The 24,606-nt window shown below is 42.2% G+C and overlaps 15 non-coding genes across 15 annotated transcripts; all 15 read left to right on the top strand.

Moving 5' to 3' along the window:
- Positions 1-1,219: 1,219 nt before the first annotated feature.
- trnar-acg (transfer RNA arginine (anticodon ACG)) lies at positions 1,220-1,292 on the top strand. Its single transcript has one exon. It is a non-coding gene; the product is annotated as a tRNA-Arg (tRNA).
- A 1,436-nt stretch (positions 1,293-2,728) lies between these two features.
- trnar-ucg (transfer RNA arginine (anticodon UCG)) lies at positions 2,729-2,801 on the top strand. The gene has a single exon. It is a non-coding gene; the product is annotated as a tRNA-Arg (tRNA).
- A 1,516-nt stretch (positions 2,802-4,317) lies between these two features.
- Positions 4,318-4,390, top strand: trnar-acg (transfer RNA arginine (anticodon ACG)). Its single transcript has one exon. It is a non-coding gene; the product is annotated as a tRNA-Arg (tRNA).
- A 1,516-nt stretch (positions 4,391-5,906) lies between these two features.
- On the top strand, positions 5,907-5,979 carry trnar-acg (transfer RNA arginine (anticodon ACG)). Its single transcript has one exon. It is a non-coding gene; the product is annotated as a tRNA-Arg (tRNA).
- Positions 5,980-7,502: 1,523 nt separating this feature from the next.
- On the top strand, positions 7,503-7,575 carry trnar-acg (transfer RNA arginine (anticodon ACG)). The gene has a single exon. It is a non-coding gene; the product is annotated as a tRNA-Arg (tRNA).
- Positions 7,576-9,091: 1,516 nt separating this feature from the next.
- Positions 9,092-9,164, top strand: trnar-acg (transfer RNA arginine (anticodon ACG)). The gene has a single exon. It is a non-coding gene; the product is annotated as a tRNA-Arg (tRNA).
- Positions 9,165-10,600: 1,436 nt separating this feature from the next.
- On the top strand, positions 10,601-10,673 carry trnar-ucg (transfer RNA arginine (anticodon UCG)). Its single transcript has one exon. It is a non-coding gene; the product is annotated as a tRNA-Arg (tRNA).
- Positions 10,674-12,189: 1,516 nt separating this feature from the next.
- On the top strand, positions 12,190-12,262 carry trnar-acg (transfer RNA arginine (anticodon ACG)). The gene has a single exon. It is a non-coding gene; the product is annotated as a tRNA-Arg (tRNA).
- A 1,516-nt stretch (positions 12,263-13,778) lies between these two features.
- trnar-acg (transfer RNA arginine (anticodon ACG)) lies at positions 13,779-13,851 on the top strand. The gene has a single exon. It is a non-coding gene; the product is annotated as a tRNA-Arg (tRNA).
- Positions 13,852-15,287: 1,436 nt separating this feature from the next.
- trnar-ucg (transfer RNA arginine (anticodon UCG)) lies at positions 15,288-15,360 on the top strand. The gene has a single exon. It is a non-coding gene; the product is annotated as a tRNA-Arg (tRNA).
- A 1,516-nt stretch (positions 15,361-16,876) lies between these two features.
- On the top strand, positions 16,877-16,949 carry trnar-acg (transfer RNA arginine (anticodon ACG)). Its single transcript has one exon. It is a non-coding gene; the product is annotated as a tRNA-Arg (tRNA).
- Positions 16,950-18,465: 1,516 nt separating this feature from the next.
- On the top strand, positions 18,466-18,538 carry trnar-acg (transfer RNA arginine (anticodon ACG)). The gene has a single exon. It is a non-coding gene; the product is annotated as a tRNA-Arg (tRNA).
- Positions 18,539-19,967: 1,429 nt separating this feature from the next.
- Positions 19,968-20,040, top strand: trnar-ucg (transfer RNA arginine (anticodon UCG)). The gene has a single exon. It is a non-coding gene; the product is annotated as a tRNA-Arg (tRNA).
- A 1,516-nt stretch (positions 20,041-21,556) lies between these two features.
- Positions 21,557-21,629, top strand: trnar-acg (transfer RNA arginine (anticodon ACG)). The gene has a single exon. It is a non-coding gene; the product is annotated as a tRNA-Arg (tRNA).
- Positions 21,630-23,144: 1,515 nt separating this feature from the next.
- On the top strand, positions 23,145-23,217 carry trnar-acg (transfer RNA arginine (anticodon ACG)). Its single transcript has one exon. It is a non-coding gene; the product is annotated as a tRNA-Arg (tRNA).
- Positions 23,218-24,606: the final 1,389 nt, after the last annotated feature.

Raw genomic sequence — 24,606 nt, 5'->3', positions numbered from 1 at the left:
ATGTGTCATTGACACCCAATATCCTGACATGTTGCTTAATCCGTTTAATCTCAATTCTTTCATAATAAGACTCTGTTACAATAAGACACTTCCACAACACTACATTCATTTGAATAGACAATCACTTTTGAATACAGTGTGGAGTAGTGGTTTGGGCTCTGTACCCTGTAGCACAGCACGGTGTGTGCAATCTCTGGTACACTTACTACTCTTGAGCAAGGGACTTTAGCTAGATTGCACCAGTTAATGCCCACCCATGCCAATGGGTTAAGTGTAAGGAAAACAAAATGTGGTAATATCTCGTTAACATCTGTAAGTCACCCTGGCTATGGTGTCTGCTAAGAAATCGAATTAAAAAATACGTTGATATGAATCTCCATTGATTTATTTCTGTGTTCAACATGTATAATTCATGTATTTATTATTATCTTCTCTCTGCATTTATTTTTAATTCTGCCTTGGATTATCCTCCATACATGTCGCACAAATGAATGTACAATGCATTCTGGCCCTTCTCATCACTACAACAAGCAAAGGCAAAATATGAAAGAGAACGTGAGTTGAAAAGGTGAGGTGGTGTTTTTCTCTTTATATCTCTATTTACAGAGTAGACGAAATGCAGAGGAGGAAATATAAATAGAAAAGAAGAAAAAATGTCAACGAAGAACTGTAAAGGCACAGAGGGAAATGTGAACATAAAATTGGTATTACATACGGACATACGTTTTTTCTTAGATCTATGTAAAAATGTAATATTTTATAGCATAGAGCGAAGTAATATGAACTGATACAGAATATTAGATGAAGTCTAAATACATCTGTTTGTTCAAAACAGAATACACTGTATTGTTCTTGTTGTGAATACATTGGGGTGGATATATTTACGAATGGTATGGTGGTTGTGATCAAGAAGTGAAAAATGACGACCCCTCGTATGCTTGTGAGGATCTCAGCAGGGCTGTCCTGCGGGCTGAAGACGGGTCTGGTAGCAGATGAAGGAGCTCTGGAGAATGCGGGCATCGGTCCCGCCACCTCTCGCATGCTAAGCGAGCGCTCTACCATCTGAGCTAATTCCCCGCTGCTTCCTGTGGCAGCACCGCCCTGTGCAGCGCCGGCTGCAGGTTCGCTCTGAACTTTGCATCCCTTTGGGTTCACTGATACCCTGTTCCAGGACAGAAGAAGCTGTTTCCATCGGATTGATTGAGTGCGTCCAAACGTTGGGCCAGTGGCGCAATGGATAACGCGTCTGACTACGAATCAGAAGACTGTAGGTTCGACTCCTACCTGGCTCGAAAGCATCTACATCCAACTCTCGCTGTTTTCTTCTCATATCTGGCGACCAGCAGCACTACATCATAGTGTGCCGGACCAGGCATGGGAGGACCATCAAAGTCACCGCTACCACACTCCAATCTCATTCCATGATGATTATCAAACCATTGCACCAGTGTGACTGAGGTGCAACATACATTCAATGTGTTCATGGCTCCATCTGCTCATTCAATTCAACCTGTACCCGACTGCTGCCTCTCACCTGAACCGTAGTCAACAGAAATGCGCACTTGTATCACACCTTGTCGACACTGTTAATGTGTCATTGACACCCAATAACCTGACATGTTGCTTAATCCGTTTAATCTCAATTCTTTCATAATAAGACTCTGTTACAATAAGACACTTCCACAACACTACATTCATTTGAATAGACAATCACTTTTGAATACAGTGTGGAGTAGTGGTTTGGGCTCTGTACCCTGTAGCACAGCACGGTGTGTGCAATCTCTGGTACACTTACTACTCTTGAGCAAGGGACTTTAGCTAGATTGCACCAGTTAATGCCCACCCATGCCAATGGGTTAAGTGTAAGGAAAACAAAATGTGGTAATATCTCGTTAACATCTGTAAGTCACCCTGGCTTTGGTGTCTGCTAAGAAATCGAGTTAAAGATACGTTGATATGAATCTCCATTGATTTATTTCTATGCTCAACATGTATAATTAATGTATATATTATTATCTTCTCTCTGCATTTATTTTTAATTCTGCCTTGGATTATCCTCCATACATGATAGCCTGTCGCACAAATGAATGTACAATGCATTCTGGCCCTTTTTATCACTACAACAAGTAAAGCCAAAATATGAAAGAGAACGTGAGTTGAAAAGGTGAGGTGGTGTTTTTCTCTTTATATCTCTATTTACAGAGTAGACGAAATGCAGAGGAGGAAATATAAATAGAAAAGAAGAAAGAATGTCAACGAAGAACTGTAAATGCACAGAGGGAAATGTGAACATAAAATTGGTATTACATACGGACATACGTTTTTTCTTAGATCTATGTAAAAATGTAATATTTTATAGCATAGAGCGAAGTAATATGAACTGATACAGAATATTTGATGAAGTCTAAATACATCTGTTTGTTCAAAACAGAATACACTGTATTGTTCTTGTTGTGAATACATTGGGGTGGATATATTTACGAATGGTATGGTGGTTGTGATCAAGAAGTGAAAAACGACGACCCCTCGTATGCTTGTGAGGATCTCAGCAGGGCTGTCCTGCAGGCTGAAGACGGGTCTGGTAACAGATGAAGGAGCTCTGGAGAATGCGGGCATCGGTCCCGCCACCTATCGCATGCTAAGCGAGCGCTCTACCATCTGAGCTAATACCCTGTTCCAGGACAGAAGAAGCTGTTTCCATCGGATTGCTTGAGTGCGTCCAAACGTGGGGCCAGTGGCGCAATGGATAACGCGTCTGACTTCGAATCAGAAGACTGTAGGTTCGACTCCTACCTGGCTCGACAGCATCTACACCCAACTCTCGCTGTTTTCTTCTCATATCTGGCGACCAGCAGCACTACATCATAGTGTGCCGGACCAGGCATGGGAGGACCATCAAAGTCACCGCTACCACACTCCAATCTCATTCCATGATGATTATCAAACCATTGCACCAGTGTGACTGAGGTGCAACATACATTCAATGTGTTCATGGCTCCATCTGCTCATTCAATTCAACCTGTACCCGACTGCTGCCTCTCACCTGAACCGTAGTCAACAGAAATGCGCACTTGTATCACACCTTGTCGACACTGTTAATGTGTCATTGACACCCAATAACCTGACATGTTGCTTAATCCGTTTAATCTCAATTCTTTCATAATAAGACTCTGTTACAATAAGACACTTCCACAACACTACATTCATTTGAATAGACAATCACTTTTGAATACAGTGTGGAGTAGTGGTTTGGGCTCTGTACCCTGTCGCACAGCACGGTGTGTGCAATCTCTGGTACACTTACTACTCTTGAGCAAGGGACTTTAGCTAGATTGCACCAGTTAATGCCCACCCATGCCAATGGGTTAAGTGTAAGGAAAACAAAATGTGGTAATATCTCGTTAACATCTGTAAGTCACCCTGGCTTTGGTGTCTGCTAAGAAATCGAATTAAAAAATACGTTGATATGAATCTCCATTGATTTATTTCTGTGTTCAACATGTATAATTCATGTATTTATTATTATCTTCTCTCTGCATTTATTTTTAATTCTGCCTTGGATTATCCTACATACATGTCGCACAAGTGAATGTACAATGCATTCTGGCCCTTCTCATCACTACAACAAGCAAAGCCAAAATATGAAAGAGAAAGTGAGTTGAAAAGGTGAGGTGGTGTTTTTCTCTTTATATCTCTATTTACAGAGTAGACGAAATGCAGAGGAGGAAATATAAATAGAAAAGAAGAAAAAATGTCAACGAAGAACTGTAAAGGCACAGAGGGAAATGTGAACATAAAATTGGTATTACATACGGACATACGTTTTTTCTTAGATCTATGTAAAAATGTAATATTTTATAGCATAGAGCGAAGTAATATGAACTGATACAGAATATTAGATGAAGTCTAAATACATCTGTTTGTTCAAAACAGAATACACTGTATTGTTCTTGTTGTGAATACATTGGGGTGGATATATTTACGAATGGTATGGTGGTTGTGATCAAGAAGTGAAAAATGACGACCCCTCGTATGCTTGTGAGGATCTCAGCAGGGCTGTCCTGCGGGCTGAAGACGGGTCTGGTAGCAGATGAAGGAGCTCTGGAGAATGCGGGCATCGGTCCCGCCACCTCTCGCATGCTAAGCGAGCGCTCTACCATCTGAGCTAATTCCCCGCTGCTTCCTGTGGCAGCACCGCCCTGTGCAGCGCCGGCTGCAGGTTCGCTCTGAACTTTGCATCCCTTTGGGTTCACTGATACCCTGTTCCAGGACAGAAGAAGCTGTTTCCATCGGATTGCTTGAGTGCGTCCAAACGTGGGGCCAGTGGCGCAATGGATAACGCGTCTGACTACGAATCAGAAGACTGTAGGTTCGACTCCTACCTGGCTCGACAGCATCTACAACCAACTCTCACTGTTTTCTTCTCATATCTGGCGACCAGCAGCACTACATCATAGTGTGCCTGACCAGGCATGGGAGGACCATCAAAGTCACCGCTACCACACTCCAATCTCATTCCATGATGATTATCAAACCATTGCACCAGTGTGACTGAGGTGCAACATACATTCAATGTCTTCATGGCTCCGTCTGCTCATTCAATTCAACCTGTACCCGACTGCTGCCTCTCACCTGAAACGTAGTCAACAGAAATGCGCACTTGTATCACACCTTGTCGACACTGTTAATGTGTCATTGACACCCAATATCCTGACATGTTGCTTAATCCGTTTAATCTCAATTCTTTCATAATAAGACTCTGTTACAATAAGACACTTCCACAACACTACATTCATTTGAATAGACAATCACTTTTGAATACAGTGTGGAGTAGTGGTTTGGGCTCTGTACCCTGTAGCACAGCACGGTGTGTGCAATCTCTGGTACACTTACTACTCTTGAGCAAGGGACTTTAGCTAGATTGCACCAGTTAATGCCCACCCATGCCAATGGGTTAAGTGTAAGGAAAACAAAATGTGGTAATATCTCGTTAACATCTGTAAGTCACCCTGGCTATGGTGTCTGCTAAGAAATCGAATTAAAAAATACGTTGATATGAATCTCCATTGATTTATTTCTGTGTTCAACATGTATAATTCATGTATTTATTATTATCTTCTCTCTGCATTTATTTTTAATTCTGCCTTGGATTATCCTCCATACATGTCGCACAAATGAATGTACAATGCATTCTGGCCCTTCTCATCACTACAACAAGCAAAGGCAAAATATGAAAGAGAACGTGAGTTGAAAAGGTGAGGTGGTGTTTTTCTCTTTATATCTCTATTTACAGAGTAGACGAAATGCAGAGGAGGAAATATAAATAGAAAAGAAGAAAAAATGTCAACGAAGAACTGTAAAGGCACAGAGGGAAATGTGAACATAAAATTGGTATTACATACGGACATACGTTTTTTCTTAGATCTATGTAAAAATGTAATATTTTATAGCATAGAGCGAAGTAATATGAACTGATACAGAATATTAGATGAAGTCTAAATACATCTGTTTGTTCAAAACAGAATACACTGTATTGTTCTTGTTGTGAATACATTGGGGTGGATATATTTACGAATGGTATGGTGGTTGTGATCAAGAAGTGAAAAATGACGACCCCTCGTATGCTTGTGAGGATCTCAGCAGGGCTGTCCTGCGGGCTGAAGACGGGTCTGGTAGCAGATGAAGGAGCTCTGGAGAATGCGGGCATCGGTCCCGCCACCTCTCGCATGCTAAGCGAGCGCTCTACCATCTGAGCTAATTCCCCGCTGCTTCCTGTGGCAGCACCGCCCTGTGCAGCGCCGGCTGCAGGTTCGCTCTGAACTTTGCATCCCTTTGGGTTCACTGATACCCTGTTCCAGGACAGAAGAAGCTGTTTCCATCGGATTGATTGAGTGCGTCCAAACGTTGGGCCAGTGGCGCAATGGATAACGCGTCTGACTACGAATCAGAAGACTGTAGGTTCGACTCCTACCTGGCTCGAAAGCATCTACATCCAACTCTCGCTGTTTTCTTCTCATATCTGGCGACCAGCAGCACTACATCATAGTGTGCCGGACCAGGCATGGGAGGACCATCAAAGTCACCGCTACCACACTCCAATCTCATTCCATGATGATTATCAAACCATTGCACCAGTGTGACCGAGGTGCAACATACATTCAATGTGTTCATGGCTCCATCTGCTCATTCAATTCAACCTGTACCCGACTGCTGCCTCTCACCTGAACCGTAGTCAACAGAAATGCGCACTTGTATCACACCTTGTCGACACTGTTAATGTGTCATTGACACCCAATAACCTGACATGTTGCTTAATCCGTTTAATCTCAATTCTTTCATAATAAGACTCTGTTACAATAAGACACTTCCACAACACTACATTCATTTGAATAGACAATCACTTTTGAATACAGTGTGGAGTAGTGGTTTGGGCTCTGTACCCTGTAGCACAGCACGGTGTGTGCAATCTCTGGTACACTTACTACTCTTGAGCAAGGGACTTTAGCTAGATTGCACCAGTTAATGCCCACCCATGCCAATGGGTTAAGTGTAAGGAAAACAAAATGTGGTAATATCTCGTTAACATCTGTAAGTCACCCTGGCTTTGGTGTCTGCTAAGAAATCGAGTTAAAGATACGTTGATATGAATCTCCATTGATTTATTTCTATGCTCAACATGTATAATTAATGTATATATTATTATCTTCTCTCTGCATTTATTTTTAATTCTGCCTTGGATTATCCTCCATACATGATAGCCTGTCGCACAAATGAATGTACAATGCATTCTGGCCCTTTTTATCACTACAACAAGTAAAGCCAAAATATGAAAGAGAACGTGAGTTGAAAAGGTGAGGTGGTGTTTTTCTCTTTATATCTCTATTTACAGAGTAGACGAAATGCAGAGGAGGAAATATAAATAGAAAAGAAGAAAAAATGTCAACGAAGAACTGTAAAGGCACAGAGGGAAATGTGAACATAAAATTGGTATTACATACGGACATACGTTTTTTCTTAGATCTATGTAAAAATGTAATATTTTATAGCATAGAGCGAAGTAATATGAACTGATACAGAATATTAGATGAAGTCTAAATACATCTGTTTGTTCAAAACAGAATACACTGTATTGTTCTTGTTGTGAATACATTGGGGTGGATATATTTACGAATGGTATGGTGGTTGTGATCAAGAAGTGAAAAATGACGACCCCTCGTATGCTTGTGAGGATCTCAGCAGGGCTGTCCTGCGGGCTGAAGACGGGTCTGGTAGCAGATGAAGGAGCTCTGGAGAATGCGGGCATCGGTCCCGCCACCTCTCGCATGCTAAGCGAGCGCTCTACCATCTGAGCTAATTCCCCGCTGCTTCCTGTGGCAGCACCGCCCTGTGCAGCGCCGGCTGCAGGTTCGCTCTGAACTTTGCATCCCTTTGGGTTCACTGATACCCTGTTCCAGGACAGAAGAAGCTGTTTCCATCGGATTGCTTGAGTGCGTCCAAACGTGGGGCCAGTGGCGCAATGGATAACGCGTCTGACTACGAATCAGAAGACTGTAGGTTCGACTCCTACCTGGCTCGACAGCATCTACAACCAACTCTCACTGTTTTCTTCTCATATCTGGCGACCAGCAGCACTACATCATAGTGTGCCGGACCAGGCATGGGAGGACCATCAAAGTCACCGCTACCACACTCCAATCTCATTCCATGATGATTATCAAACCATTGCACCAGTGTGACTGAGGTGCAACATACATTCAATGTGTTCATGGCTCCATCTGCTCATTCAATTCAACCTGTACCCGACTGCTGCCTCTCACCTGAAACGTAGTCAACAGAAATGCGCACTTGTATCACACCTTGTCGACACTGTTAATGTGTCATTGACACACAATATCCTGACATGTTGCTTAATCCGTTTAATCTCAATTCTTTCATAATAAGACTCTGTTACAATAAGACACTTCCACAACACTACATTCATTTGAATAGACAATCACTTTTGAATACAGTGTGGAGTAGTGGTTTGGGCTCTGTACCCTGTAGCACAGCACGGTGTGTGCAATCTCTGGTACACTTACTACTCTTGAGCAAGGGACTTTAGCTAGATTGCACCAGTTAATGCCCACCCATGCCAATGGGTTAAGTGTAAGGAAAACAAAATGTGGTAATATCTCGTTAACATCTGTAAGTCACCCTGGCTATGGTGTCTGCTAAGAAATCGAATTAAAAAATACGTTGATATGAATCTCCATTGATTTATTTCTGTGTTCAACATGTATAATTCATGTATTTATTATTATCTTCTCTCTGCATTTATTTTTAATTCTGCCTTGGATTATCCTCCATACATGTCGCACAAATGAATGTACAATGCATTCTGGCCCTTCTCATCACTACAACAAGCAAAGGCAAAATATGAAAGAGAACGTGAGTTGAAAAGGTGAGGTGGTGTTTTTCTCTTTATATCTCTATTTACAGAGTAGACGAAATGCAGAGGAGGAAATATAAATAGAAAAGAAGAAAAAATGTCAACGAAGAACTGTAAAGGCACAGAGGGAAATGTGAACATAAAATTGGTATTACATACGGACATACGTTTTTTCTTAGATCTATGTAAAAATGTAATATTTTATAGCATAGAGCGAAGTAATATGAACTGATACAGAATATTAGATGAAGTCTAAATACATCTGTTTGTTCAAAACAGAATACACTGTATTGTTCTTGTTGTGAATACATTGGGGTGGATATATTTACGAATGGTATGGTGGTTGTGATCAAGAAGTGAAAAATGACGACCCCTCGTATGCTTGTGAGGATCTCAGCAGGGCTGTCCTGCGGGCTGAAGACGGGTCTGGTAGCAGATGAAGGAGCTCTGGAGAATGCGGGCATCGGTCCCGCCACCTCTCGCATGCTAAGCGAGCGCTCTACCATCTGAGCTAATTCCCCGCTGCTTCCTGTGGCAGCACCGCCCTGTGCAGCGCCGGCTGCAGGTTCGCTCTGAACTTTGCATCCCTTTGGGTTCACTGATACCCTGTTCCAGGACAGAAGAAGCTGTTTCCATCGGATTGATTGAGTGCGTCCAAACGTTGGGCCAGTGGCGCAATGGATAACGCGTCTGACTACGAATCAGAAGACTGTAGGTTCGACTCCTACCTGGCTCGAAAGCATCTACATCCAACTCTCGCTGTTTTCTTCTCATATCTGGCGACCAGCAGCACTACATCATAGTGTGCCGGACCAGGCATGGGAGGACCATCAAAGTCACCGCTACCACACTCCAATCTCATTCCATGATGATTATCAAACCATTGCACCAGTGTGACTGAGGTGCAACATACATTCAATGTGTTCATGGCTCCATCTGCTCATTCAATTCAACCTGTACCCGACTGCTGCCTCTCACCTGAACCGTAGTCAACAGAAATGCGCACTTGTATCACACCTTGTCGACACTGTTAATGTGTCATTGACACCCAATAACCTGACATGTTGCTTAATCCGTTTAATCTCAATTCTTTCATAATAAGACTCTGTTACAATAAGACACTTCCACAACACTACATTCATTTGAATAGACAATCACTTTTGAATACAGTGTGGAGTAGTGGTTTGGGCTCTGTACCCTGTAGCACAGCACGGTGTGTGCAATCTCTGGTACACTTACTACTCTTGAGCAAGGGACTTTAGCTAGATTGCACCAGTTAATGCCCACCCATGCCAATGGGTTAAGTGTAAGGAAAACAAAATGTGGTAATATCTCGTTAACATCTGTAAGTCACCCTGGCTTTGGTGTCTGCTAAGAAATCGAGTTAAAGATACGTTGATATGAATCTCCATTGATTTATTTCTATGCTCAACATGTATAATTAATGTATATATTATTATCTTCTCTCTGCATTTATTTTTAATTCTGCCTTGGATTATCCTCCATACATGATAGCCTGTCGCACAAATGAATGTACAATGCATTCTGGCCCTTTTTATCACTACAACAAGTAAAGCCAAAATATGAAAGAGAACGTGAGTTGAAAAGGTGAGGTGGTGTTTTTCTCTTTATATCTCTATTTACAGAGTAGACGAAATGCAGAGGAGGAAATATAAATAGAAAAGAAGAAAGAATGTCAACGAAGAACTGTAAATGCACAGAGGGAAATGTGAACATAAAATTGGTATTACATACGGACATACGTTTTTTCTTAGATCTATGTAAAAATGTAATATTTTATAGCATAGAGCGAAGTAATATGAACTGATACAGAATATTTGATGAAGTCTAAATACATCTGTTTGTTCAAAACAGAATACACTGTATTGTTCTTGTTGTGAATACATTGGGGTGGATATATTTACGAATGGTATGGTGGTTGTGATCAAGAAGTGAAAAACGACGACCCCTCGTATGCTTGTGAGGATCTCAGCAGGGCTGTCCTGCAGGCTGAAGACGGGTCTGGTAACAGATGAAGGAGCTCTGGAGAATGCGGGCATCGGTCCCGCCACCTATCGCATGCTAAGCGAGCGCTCTACCATCTGAGCTAATACCCTGTTCCAGGACAGAAGAAGCTGTTTCCATCGGATTGCTTGAGTGCGTCCAAACGTGGGGCCAGTGGCGCAATGGATAACGCGTCTGACTTCGAATCAGAAGACTGTAGGTTCGACTCCTACCTGGCTCGACAGCATCTACACCCAACTCTCGCTGTTTTCTTCTCATATCTGGCGACCAGCAGCACTACATCATAGTGTGCCGGACCAGGCATGGGAGGACCATCAAAGTCACCGCTACCACACTCCAATCTCATTCCATGATGATTATCAAACCATTGCACCAGTGTGACTGAGGTGCAACATACATTCAATGTGTTCATGGCTCCATCTGCTCATTCAATTCAACCTGTACCCGACTGCTGCCTCTCACCTGAACCGTAGTCAACAGAAATGCGCACTTGTATCACACCTTGTCGACACTGTTAATGTGTCATTGACACCCAATAACCTGACATGTTGCTTAATCCGTTTAATCTCAATTCTTTCATAATAAGACTCTGTTACAATAAGACACTTCCACAACACTACATTCATTTGAATAGACAATCACTTTTGAATACAGTGTGGAGTAGTGGTTTGGGCTCTGTACCCTGTCGCACAGCACGGTGTGTGCAATCTCTGGTACACTTACTACTCTTGAGCAAGGGACTTTAGCTAGATTGCACCAGTTAATGCCCACCCATGCCAATGGGTTAAGTGTAAGGAAAACAAAATGTGGTAATATCTCGTTAACATCTGTAAGTCACCCTGGCTTTGGTGTCTGCTAAGAAATCGAATTAAAAAATACGTTGATATGAATCTCCATTGATTTATTTCTGTGTTCAACATGTATAATTCATGTATTTATTATTATCTTCTCTCTGCATTTATTTTTAATTCTGCCTTGGATTATCCTACATACATGTCGCACAAGTGAATGTACAATGCATTCTGGCCCTTCTCATCACTACAACAAGCAAAGCCAAAATATGAAAGAGAAAGTGAGTTGAAAAGGTGAGGTGGTGTTTTTCTCTTTATATCTCTATTTACAGAGTAGACGAAATGCAGAGGAGGAAATATAAATAGAAAAGAAGAAAAAATGTCAACGAAGAACTGTAAAGGCACAGAGGGAAATGTGAACATAAAATTGGTATTACATACGGACATACGTTTTTTCTTAGATCTATGTAAAAATGTAATATTTTATAGCATAGAGCGAAGTAATATGAACTGATACAGAATATTAGATGAAGTCTAAATACATCTGTTTGTTCAAAACAGAATACACTGTATTGTTCTTGTTGTGAATACATTGGGGTGGATATATTTACGAATGGTATGGTGGTTGTGATCAAGAAGTGAAAAATGACGACCCCTCGTATGCTTGTGAGGATCTCAGCAGGGCTGTCCTGCGGGCTGAAGACGGGTCTGGTAGCAGATGAAGGAGCTCTGGAGAATGCGGGCATCGGTCCCGCCACCTCTCGCATGCTAAGCGAGCGCTCTACCATCTGAGCTAATTCCCCGCTGCTTCCTGTGGCAGCACCGCCCTGTGCAGCGCCGGCTGCAGGTTCGCTCTGAACTTTGCATCCCTTTGGGTTCACTGATACCCTGTTCCAGGACAGAAGAAGCTGTTTCCATCGGATTGCTTGAGTGCGTCCAAACGTGGGGCCAGTGGCGCAATGGATAACGCGTCTGACTACGAATCAGAAGACTGTAGGTTCGACTCCTACCTGGCTCGACAGCATCTACAACCAACTCTCACTGTTTTCTTCTCATATCTGGCGACCAGCAGCACTACATCATAGTGTGCCTGACCAGGCATGGGAGGACCATCAAAGTCACCGCTACCACACTCCAATCTCATTCCATGATGATTATCAAACCATTGCACCAGTGTGACTGAGGTGCAACATACATTCAATGTCTTCATGGCTCCGTCTGCTCATTCAATTCAACCTGTACCCGACTGCTGCCTCTCACCTGAAACGTAGTCAACAGAAATGCGCACTTGTATCACACCTTGTCGACACTGTTAATGTGTCATTGACACCCAATATCCTGACATGTTGCTTAATCCGTTTAATCTCAATTCTTTCATAATAAGACTCTGTTACAATAAGACACTTCCACAACACTACATTCATTTGAATAGACAATCACTTTTGAATACAGTGTGGAGTAGTGGTTTGGGCTCTGTACCCTGTAGCACAGCACGGTGTGTGCAATCTCTGGTACACTTACTACTCTTGAGCAAGGGACTTTAGCTAGATTGCACCAGTTAATGCCCACCCATGCCAATGGGTTAAGTGTAAGGAAAACAAAATGTGGTAATATCTCGTTAACATCTGTAAGTCACCCTGGCTATGGTGTCTGCTAAGAAATCGAATTAAAAAATACGTTGATATGAATCTCCATTGATTTATTTCTGTGTTCAACATGTATAATTCATGTATTTATTATTATCTTCTCTCTGCATTTATTTTTAATTCTGCCTTGGATTATCCTCCATACATGTCGCACAAATGAATGTACAATGCATTCTGGCCCTTCTCATCACTACAACAAGCAAAGGCAAAATATGAAAGAGAACGTGAGTTGAAAAGGTGAGGTGGTGTTTTTCTCTTTATATCTCTATTTACAGAGTAGACGAAATGCAGAGGAGGAAATATAAATAGAAAAGAAGAAAAAATGTCAACGAAGAACTGTAAAGGCACAGAGGGAAATGTGAACATAAAATTGGTATTACATACGGACATACGTTTTTTCTTAGATCTATGTAAAAATGTAATATTTTATAGCATAGAGCGAAGTAATATGAACTGATACAGAATATTAGATGAAGTCTAAATACATCTGTTTGTTCAAAACAGAATACACTGTATTGTTCTTGTTGTGAATACATTGGGGTGGATATATTTACGAATGGTATGGTGGTTGTGATCAAGAAGTGAAAAATGACGACCCCTCGTATGCTTGTGAGGATCTCAGCAGGGCTGTCCTGCGGGCTGAAGACGGGTCTGGTAGCAGATGAAGGAGCTCTGGAGAATGCGGGCATCGGTCCCGCCACCTCTCGCATGCTAAGCGAGCGCTCTACCATCTGAGCTAATTCCCCGCTGCTTCCTGTGGCAGCACCGCCCTGTGCAGCGCCGGCTGCAGGTTCGCTCTGAACTTTGCATCCCTTTGGGTTCACTGATACCCTGTTCCAGGACAGAAGAAGCTGTTTCCATCGGATTGATTGAGTGCGTCCAAACGTTGGGCCAGTGGCGCAATGGATAACGCGTCTGACTACGAATCAGAAGACTGTAGGTTCGACTCCTACCTGGCTCGAAAGCATCTACATCCAACTCTCGCTGTTTTCTTCTCATATCTGGCGACCAGCAGCACTACATCATAGTGTGCCGGACCAGGCATGGGAGGACCATCAAAGTCACCGCTACCACACTCCAATCTCATTCCATGATGATTATCAAACCATTGCACCAGTGTGACCGAGGTGCAACATACATTCAATGTGTTCATGGCTCCATCTGCTCATTCAATTCAACCTGTACCCGACTGCTGCCTCTCACCTGAACCGTAGTCAACAGAAATGCGCACTTGTATCACACCTTGTCGACACTGTTAATGTGTCATTGACACCCAATAACCTGACATGTTGCTTAATCCGTTTAATCTCAATTCTTTCATAATAAGACTCTGTTACAATAAGACACTTCCACAACACTACATTCATTTGAATAGACAATCACTTTTGAATACAGTGTGGAGTAGTGGTTTGGGCTCTGTACCCTGTAGCACAGCACGGTGTGTGCAATCTCTGGTACACTTACTACTCTTGAGCAAGGGACTTTAGCTAGATTGCACCAGTTAATGCCCACCCATGCCAATGGGTTAAGTGTAAGGAAAACAAAATGTGGTAATATCTCGTTAACATCTGTAAGTCACCCTGGCTTTGGTGTCTGCTAAGAAATCGAGTTAAAGATACGTTGATATGAATCTCCATTGATTTATTTCTATGCTCAACATGTATAATTAATGTATATATTATTATCTTCTCTCTGCATTTATTTTTAATTCTGCCTTGGATTATCCTCCATACATGATAGCCTGTCGCACAAATGAATGTACAATGCATTCTGGCCCTTTTTATCACTACAACAAGTAAAGCCAAAATATGAAAGAGAACGTGAGTTGAAAAGGTGAGGTGGTGTTTTTCTCTTTATATCTCTATTTACAGAGTAGACGAAATGCAGAGGAGGAAATATAAATAGAAAAGAAGAAAGAATGTCAACGAAGAACTGTAAATGCACAGAGGGAAATGTGAACATAAAATTGGTATTACATACGGACATACGTTTTTTCTTAGATCTATGTAAAAATGTAATATTTTATAGCATAGAGCGAAGTAATATGAACTGATACAGAATATTTGATGAAGTCTAAATACATCTGTTTGTTCAAAACAGAATACACTGTATTGTTCTTGTTGTGAATACATTGGGGTGGATATATTTACGAATGGTATGGTGGTTGTGATCAAGAAGTGAAAAACGACGACCCCTCGTATGCTTGTGAGGATCTCAGCAGGGCTGTCCTGCAGGCTGAAGACGGGTCTGGTAACAGATGAAGGAGCTCTGGAGAATGCGGGCATCGGTCCCGCCACCTATCGCATGCTAAGCGAGCGCTCTACCATCTGAGCTAATACCCTGTTCCAGGACAGAAGAAGCTGTTTCCATCGGATTGCTTGAGTGCGTCCAAACGTGGGGCCAGTGGCGCAATGGATAACGCGTCTGACTTCGAATCAGAAGACTGTAGGTTCGACTCCTACCTGGCTCGACAGCATCTACACCCAACTCTCGCTGTTTTCTTCTCATATCTGGCGACCAGCAGCACTACATCATAGTGTGCCGGACCAGGCATGGGAGGACCATCAAAGTCACCGCTACCACACTCCAATCTCATTCCATGATGATTATCAAACCATTGCACCAGTGTGACTGAGGTGCAACATACATTCAATGTGTTCATGGCTCCATCTGCTCATTCAATTCAACCTGTACCCGACTGCTGCCTCTCACCTGAACCGTAGTCAACAGAAATGCGCACTTGTATCACACCTTGTCGACACTGTTAATGTGTCATTGACACCCAATAACCTGACATGTTGCTTAATCCGTTTAATCTCAATTCTTTCATAATAAGACTCTGTTACAATAAGACACTTCCACAACACTACATTCATTTGAATAGACAATCACTTTTGAATACAGTGTGGAGTAGTGGTTTGGGCTCTGTACCCTGTAGCACAGCACGGTGTGTGCAATCTCTGGTACACTTACTACTCTTGAGCAAGGGACTTTAGCTAGATTGCACCAGTTAATGCCCACCCATGCCAATGGGTTAAGTGTAAGGAAAACAAAATGTGGTAATATCTCGTTAACATCTGTAAGTCACCCTGGCTTTGGTGTCTGCTAAGAAATCGAATTAAAAAATACGTTGATATGAATCTCCATTGATTTATTTCTGTGTTCAACATGTATAATTCATGTATTTATTATTATCTTCTCTCTGCATTTATTTTTAATTCTGCCTTGGATTATCCTACATACATGTCGCACAAGTGAATGTACAATGCATTCTGGCCCTTCTCATCACTACAACAAGCAAAGCCAAAATATGAAAGAGAAAGTGAGTTGAAAAGGTGAGGTGGTGTTTTTCTCTTTATATCTCTATTTACAGAGTAGACGAAATGCAGAGGAGGAAATATAAATAGAAAAGAAGAAAAAATGTCAACGAAGAACTGTAAATGCACAGAGGGAAATGTGAACATAAAATTGGTATTACATACGGACATACGTTTTTTCTTAGATCTATGTAAAAATGTAATATTTTATAGCATAGAGCGAAGTAATATGAACTGATACAGAATATTAGATGAAGTCTAAATACATCTGTTTGTTCAAAACAGAATACACTGTATTGTTCTTGTTGTGAATACATTGGGGTGGATATATTTACGAATGGTATGGTGGTTGTGATCAAGAAGTGAAAAATGACGACCCCTCGTATGCTTGTGAGGATCTCAGCAGGGCTGTCCTGCGGGCTGAAGACGGGTCTGGTAGCAGATGAAGGAGCTCTGGAGAATGCGGGCATCGGTCCCGCCACCTCTCGCATGCTAAGCGAGCGCTCTACCATCTGAGCTAATTCCCCGCTGCTTCCTGTGGCAGCACCGCCCTGTGCAGCGCCGGCTGCAGGTTCGCTCTGAACTTTGCATCCCTTTGGGTTCACTGATACCCTGTTCCAGGACAGAAGAAGCAGTTTCCATCGGATTGCTTGAGTGCGTCCAAACGTGGGGCCAGTGGCGCAATGGATAACGCGTCTGACTACGAATCAGAAGACTGTAGGTTCGACTCCTACCTGGCTCGACAGCATCTACACCCAACTCTCGCTGTTTTCTTCTCATATCTGGCGACCAGCAGCACTACATCATAGTGTGCCGGACCAGGCATGGGAGGACCATCAAAGTCACCGCTACCACACTCCAATCTCATTCCATGATGATTATCAAACCATTGCACCAGTGTGACTGAGGTGCAACATACATTCAATGTGTTCATGGCTCCATCTGCTCATTCAATTCAACCTGTACCCGACTGCTGCCTCTCACCTGAACGGTAGTCAACAGAAATGCGCACTTGTATCACACCTTGTCGACACTGTTAATGTGTCATTGACACCCAATAACCTGACATGTTGCTTAATCCGTTTAATCTCAATTCTTTCATAGTAAGACTCTGTTACAATAAGACACTTCCACAACACTACATTCATTTGAATAGACAATCACTTTTGAATACAGTGTGGAGTAGTGGTTTGGGCTCTGTACCCTGTCGCAGAGCACGGTGTGTGCAATCCCTGGTTCGCTGACTACTCTTGAGCAAGGGACTTTAGCTAGATTGCACCAGTTAATGCCCACCCATGCCAATGGGTTAAGTGTAAGGAAAACAAAATGTGGTAATATCTCGTTAACATCTGTAATTTACCCTGGCTTTGGTGTCTGCTAAGAAATCGAATTAAAAAATACTTTGATATGAATCTCCATTGATTTATTTCTATGTTCAACATGTATAATTCATGTATTTATTATTATCTTCTCTCTGCATTTATTTTTAATTCTGCCTTGGATTATCCTACATACATGTCGCACAAGTGAATGTACAATGCATTCTGGCCCTTCTCATCACTACAACAAGCAAAGCCAAAATATGAAAGAGAAAGTGAGTTGAAAAGGTGAGGTGGTGTTTTTCTCTTTATATCTCTATTTACAGAGTAGACGAAATGCAGAGGAGGAAATATAAATAGAAAAGAAGAAAAAATGTCAACGAAGAACTGTAAATGCACAGAGGGAAATGTGAACATAAAATTGGTATTACATACGGACATACGTTTTTTCTTAGATCTATGTAAAAATGTAATATTTTATAGCATAGAGCGAAGTAATATGAACTGATACAGAATATTTGATGAAGTCTAAATACATCTGTTTGTTCAAAACAGAATACACTGTATTGTTCTTGTTGTGAATACATTGGGGTGGATATATTTACGAATGGTATGGTGGTTGTGATCAAGAAGTGAAAAATGACGACCCCTCGTATGCTTGGGAGGATCTCAGCAGGGCTGTCCTGCGGGCTGAAGACGGGTCTGATAGCAGATGAAGGAGCTCTGGAGAATGCGGGCATCGGTCCCGCCACCTCTCGCATGCTAAGCGAGCGCTCTACCATCTGAGCTAATTCCCCGCTGCTTCCTGTGGCAGCACCGCCCTGTGCAGCGCCGGCTGCAGGTTCGCTCTGAACTTTGCATCCCTTTGGGTTCACTGATACCCTGTTCCAGGACAGAAGAAGCTGTTTCCATCGGATTGCTTGACTGCATCTAAACGTGGGGCCAGTGGCGCAATGGATAACGCGTCTGACTACGAATCAGAAGACTGTAGGTTCGACTCCTACCTGGCTCGACAGCATCTACAACCAACTCTCGCTGTTTTCTTCTCATATCTGGCGACCAGCAGCACTACATCATAGTGTGCCGGACCAGGCATGGGAGGACCATCAAAGTCACCGCTACCACACTCCAATCTCATTCCATGATGATTATCAAACCATTGCACCAGTGTGACTGAGGTGCAACATACATTCAATGTGTTCATGGCTCCATCTGCTCATTCAATTCAACCTGTACCCGACTGCTGCCTCTCACCTGAAACGTAGTCAGCAGAAATGCGCACTTGTATCACACCTTGTCGACACTGTTAATGTGTCATTGACACCCAATAACCTGACATGTTGCTTTATCCGTTTAATCTCAATTCTTTCATAATAAGACTCTGTTACAATAAGACACTTCCACAACACTACATTCATTTGAATAGACAATCACTTTTGAATACAGTGTGGAGTAGTGGTTTGGGCTCTGTACCCTGTAGCACAGCACGGTGTGTGCAATCTCTGGTACACTTACTACTCTTGAGCAAGGGACTTTAGCTAGATTGCACCAGTTAATGCCCACCCATGCCAATGGGTTAAGTGTAAGGAAAACAAAATGTGGTAATATCTCGTTAACATCTGTAAGTCACCCTGGCTTTGGTGTCTGCTAAGAAATCGAATTAAAAAATACGTTGATATGAATCTCCATTGATTTATTTCTGTGTTCAACATGTATAATTCATGTATTTATTATTATCTTCTCTCTGCATTTATTTTTAATTCTGCCTTGGATTATCCTACATACATGTCGCACAAGTGAATGTACAATGCATTCTGGCCCTTCTCATCACTACAACAAGCAAAGCCAAAATATGAAAGAGAAAGTGAGTTGAAAAGGTGAGGTGGTGTTTTTCTCTTTATATCTCTATTTACAGAGTAGACGAAATGCAGAGGAGGAAATATAAATAGAAAAGAAGAAAAAATGTCAACGAAGAACTGTAAATGCACAGAGGGAAATGTGAACATAAAATTGGTATTACATACGGACATACGTTTTTTCTTAGATCTATGTAAAAATGTAATATTTTATAGCATAGAGCGAAGTAATATGAACTGATACAGAATATTTGATGAAGTCTAAATACATCTGTTTGTTCAAAACAGAATACACTGTATTGTTCTTGTTGTGAATACATTGGGGTGGATATATTTACGAATGGTATGGTGGTTGTGATCAAGAAGTGAAAAATGACGACCCCTCGTATGCTTGTGAGGATCTCAGCAGGGCTGTCCTGCGGGCTGAAGACGGGTCTGGTAGCAGATGAAGGAGCTCTGGAGAATGCGGGCATCGGTCCCGCCACCTCTCGCATGCTAAGCGAGCGCTCTACCATCTGAGCTAATACCCTGTTCCAGGACAGAAGAAGCTGTTTCCATCGGATTGCTTGAGTGCGTCCAAACGTGGGGCCAGTGGCGCAATGGATAACGCGTCTGACTTCGAATCAGAAGACTGTAGGTTCGACTCCTACCTGGCTCGACAGCATCTACACCCAACTCTCGCTGTTTTCTTCTCATATCTGGCGACCAGCAGCACTACATCATAGTGTGCCGGACCAGGCATGGGAGGACCATCAAAGTCACCGCTACCACACTCCAATCTCATTCCATGATGATTATCAAACCATTGCACCAGTGTGACTGAGGTGCAACATACATTCAATGTGTTCATGGCTCCATCTGCTCATTCAATTCAACCTGTACCCGACTGCTGCCTCTCACCTGAACCGTAGTCAACAGAAATGCGCACTTGTATCACACCTTGTCGACACTGTTAATGTGTCATTGACACCCAATAACCTGACATGTTGCTTAATCCGTTTAATCTCAATTCTTTCATAATAAGACTCTGTTACAATAAGACACTTCCACAACACTACATTCATTTGAATAGACAATCACTTTTGAATACAGTGTGGAGTAGTGGTTTGGGCTCTGTACCCTGTCGCACAGCACGGTGTGTGCAATCTCTGGTACACTTACTACTCTTGAGCAAGGGACTTTAGCTAGATTGCACCAGTTAATGCCCACCCATGCCAATGGGTTAAGTGTAAGGAAAACAAAATGTGGTAATATCTCGTTAACATCTGTAAGTCACCCTGGCTTTGGTGTCTGCTAAGAAATCGAATTAAAAAATACGTTGATATGAATCTCCATTGATTTATTTCTATGTTCAACATGTATAATTCATGTATTTATTATTATCTTCTCTCTGCATTTATTTTTAATTCTGCCTTGGATTATCCTACATACATGTCGCACAAGTGAATGTACAATGCATTCTGGCCCTTCTCATCACTACAACAAGCAAAGGCAAAATATGAAAGAGAACGTGAGTTGAAAAGGTGAGGTGGTGTTTTTCTCTTTATATCTCTATTTACAGAGTAGACGAAATGCAGAGGAGGAAATATAAATAGAAAAGAAGAAAAAATGTCAACGAAGAACTGTAAATGCACAGAGGGAAATGTGAACATAAAATTGGTATTACATACGGACATACGTTTTTTCTTAGATCTATGTAAAAATGTAATATTTTATAGCATAGAGCGAAGTAATATGAACTGATACAGAATATTTGATGAAGTCTAAATACATCTGTTTGTTCAAAACAGAATACACTGTATTGTTCTTGTTGTGAATACATTGGGGTGGATATATTTACGAATGGTATGGTGGTTGTGATCAAGAAGTGAAAAATGACGACCCCTCGTATGCTTGTGAGGATCTCAGCAGGGCTGTCCTGCGGGCTGAAGACGGGTCTGGTAGCAGATGAAGGAGCTCTGGAGAATGCGGGCATCGGTCCCGCCACCTCTCGCATGCTAAGCGAGCGCTCTACCATCTGAGCTAATTCCCCGCTGCTTCCTGTGGCAGCACCGCCCTGTGCAGCGCCGGCTGCAGGTTCGCTCTGAACTTTGCATCCCTTTGGGTTCACTGATACCCTGTTCCAGGACAGAAGAAGCAGTTTCCATCGGATTGCTTGAGTGCGTCCAAACGTGGGGCCAGTGGCGCAATGGATAACGCGTCTGACTACGAATCAGAAGACTGTAGGTTCGACTCCTACCTGGCTCGACAGCATCTACACCCAACTCTCGCTGTTTTCTTCTCATATCTGGCGACCAGCAGCACTACATCATAGTGTGCCGGACCAGGCATGGGAGGACCATCAAAGTCACCGCTACCACACTCCAATCTCATTCCATGATGATTATCAAACCATTGCACCAGTGTGACTGAGGTGCAACATACATTCAATGTGTTCATGGCTCCATCTGCTCATTCAATTCAACCTGTACCCGACTGCTGCCTCTCACCTGAACCGTAGTCAACAGAAATGCGCACTTGTATCACACCTTGTCGACACTGTTAATGTGTTTTTGACACCCAATATCCTGACATGTTGCTTAATCCGTTTAATCTCAATTCTTTCATAATAAGACTCTGTTACAATAAGACACTTCCACAAAACTACATTCATTTGAACAGATAATCACTTTTGAATACAGTGTGGAGTAGTGGTTTGGGCTCTGTACCCTGTAGCACAGCACGGTGTGTGCAATCTCTGGTACACTTACTACTCTTGAGCAAGGGACTTTAGCTAGATTGCACCAGTTAATGCCCACCCATGCCAATGGGTTAAGTGTAAGGAAAACAAAATGTGGTAATATCTCGTTAACATCTGTAAGTCACCCTGGCTTTGGTGTCTGCTAAGAAATCGAGTTAAAGATACGTTGATATGAATCTCCATTGATTTATTTCTATGCTCAACATGTATAATTAATGTATTTATTATTATCTTCTCTCTGCATTTATTTTTAATTCTGCCTTGGATTATCCTCCATACATGTCGCACAAATGAATGTACAATGCATTCTGGCCCTTCTCATCACTACAACAAGCAAAGGCAAAATATGAAAGAGAACGTGAGTTGAAAAGGTGAGGTGGTGTTTTTCTCTTTATATCTCTATTTACAGAGTAGACGAAATGCAGAGGAGGAAATATAAATAGAAAAGAAGAAAAAATGTCAACGAAGAACTGTAAAGGCACAGAGGGAAATGTGAACATAAAATTGGTATTACATACGGACATACGTTTTTTCTTAGATCTATGTAAAAATGTAATATTTTATAGCATAGAGCGAAGTAATATGAACTGATACAGAATATTAGATGAAGTCTAAATACATCTGTTTGTTCAAAACAGAATACACTGTATTGTTCTTGTTGTGAATACATTGGGGTGGATATATTTACGAATGGTATGGTGGTTGTGATCAAGAAGTGAAAAATGACGACCCCTCGTATGCTTGTGAGGATCTCAGCAGGGCTGTCCTGCGGGCTGAAGACGGGTCTGGTAGCAGATGAAGGAGCTCTGGAGAATGCGGGCATCGGTCCCGCCACCTCTCGCATGCTAAGCGAGCGCTCTACCATCTGAGCTAATTCCCCGCTGCTTCCTGTGGCAGCACCGCCCTGTGCAGCGCCGGCTGCAGGTTCGCTCTGAACTTTGCATCCCTTTGGGTTCACTGATACCCTGTTCCAGGACAGAAGAAGCTGTTTCCATCGGATTGCTTGAGTGCGTCCAAACGTGGGGCCAGTGGCGCAATGCATAACGCGTCTGACTACGAATCAGAAGACTGTAGGTTCGACTCCTACCTGGCTCGACAGCATCTACAACCAACTCTCACTGTTTTCTTCTCATATCTGGCGACCAGCAACACTACATCATAGTGTGCCGGACCAGGCATGGGAGGACCATCAAAGTCACCGCTACCACACTCCAATCTCATTCCATGATGATTATCAAACCATTGCACCAGTGTGACTGAGGTGCAACATACATTCAATGTCTTCATGGCTCCATCTGCTCATTCAATTCAACCTGTACCCGACTGCTGCCTCTCACCTGAAACGTAGTCAACAGAAATGCGCACTTGTATCACACCTTGTCGACACTGTTAATGTGTCATTGACACCCAATATCCTGACATGTTGCTTAATCCGTTTAATCTCAATTCTTTCATAATAAGACTCTGTTACAATAAGACACTTCCACAACACTACATTCATTTGAATAGACAATCACTTTTGAATACAGTGTGGAGTAGTGGTTTGGGCTCTGTACCCTGTAGCACAGCACGGTGTGTGCAATCTCTGGTACACTTACTACTCTTGAGCAAGGGACTTTAGCTAGATTGCACCAGTTAATGCCCACCCATGCCAATGGGTTAAGTGTAAGGAAAACAAAATGTGGTAATATCTCGTTAACATCTGTAAGTCACCCTGGCTATGGTGTCTGCTAAGAAATCGAATTAAAAAATACGTTGATATGAATCTCCATTGATTTATTTCTGTGTTCAACATGTATAATTCATGTATTTATTATTATCTTCTCTCTGCATTTATTTTTAATTCTGCCTTGGATTATCCTCCATACATGTCGCACAAGTGAATGTACAATGCATTCTGGCCCTTCTCATCACTACAACAGGCAAAGCCAAAATATGAAAGAGAAAGTGAGTTGAAAAGGTGAGGTGGTGTTTTTCTCTTTATATCTCTATTTACAGAGTAGACGAAATGCAGAGGAGGAAATATAAATAGGAAAGAAGAAAAAATGTCAACGAAGAACTGTAAATGCACAGAGGGAAATGTGAACATAAAATTGGTATTACATACGGACATACGCTTTTTCTTAGATCTATGTAAAAATGTAATATTTTATAGCATAGAGCGAAGTAATATGAACTGATACAGAATATTTGAAGAAGTCTAAATACATCTGTTTGTTCAAAACAGAATACACTGTATTGTTCTTGTTGTGAATACATTGGGGTGGATATATTTACGAATGGTATGGTGGTTGTGATCAAGAAGTGAAAAATGACGACCCCTCGTATGCTTGTGAGGATCTCAGCAGGGCTGTCCTGCGGGCTGAAAACGGGTCTGGTAGCAGATGAAGGAGCTCTGGAGAATGCGGGCATCGGTCCCGCCACCTCTCGCATGCTAAGCGAGCGCTCTACCATCTGAGCTAATACCCTGTTCCAGGACAGAAG

This window comes from Amia ocellicauda, unplaced genomic scaffold (genome assembly GCF_036373705.1).
Source record: "Amia ocellicauda isolate fAmiCal2 unplaced genomic scaffold, fAmiCal2.hap1 HAP1_SCAFFOLD_208, whole genome shotgun sequence".
NCBI classification, from domain to species: Eukaryota; Metazoa; Chordata; class Actinopteri; order Amiiformes; family Amiidae; genus Amia; species Amia ocellicauda.
Note: the sequence above shows the minus strand (reverse complement) of the source record. Positions and strands in the feature narration are given on the sequence as shown.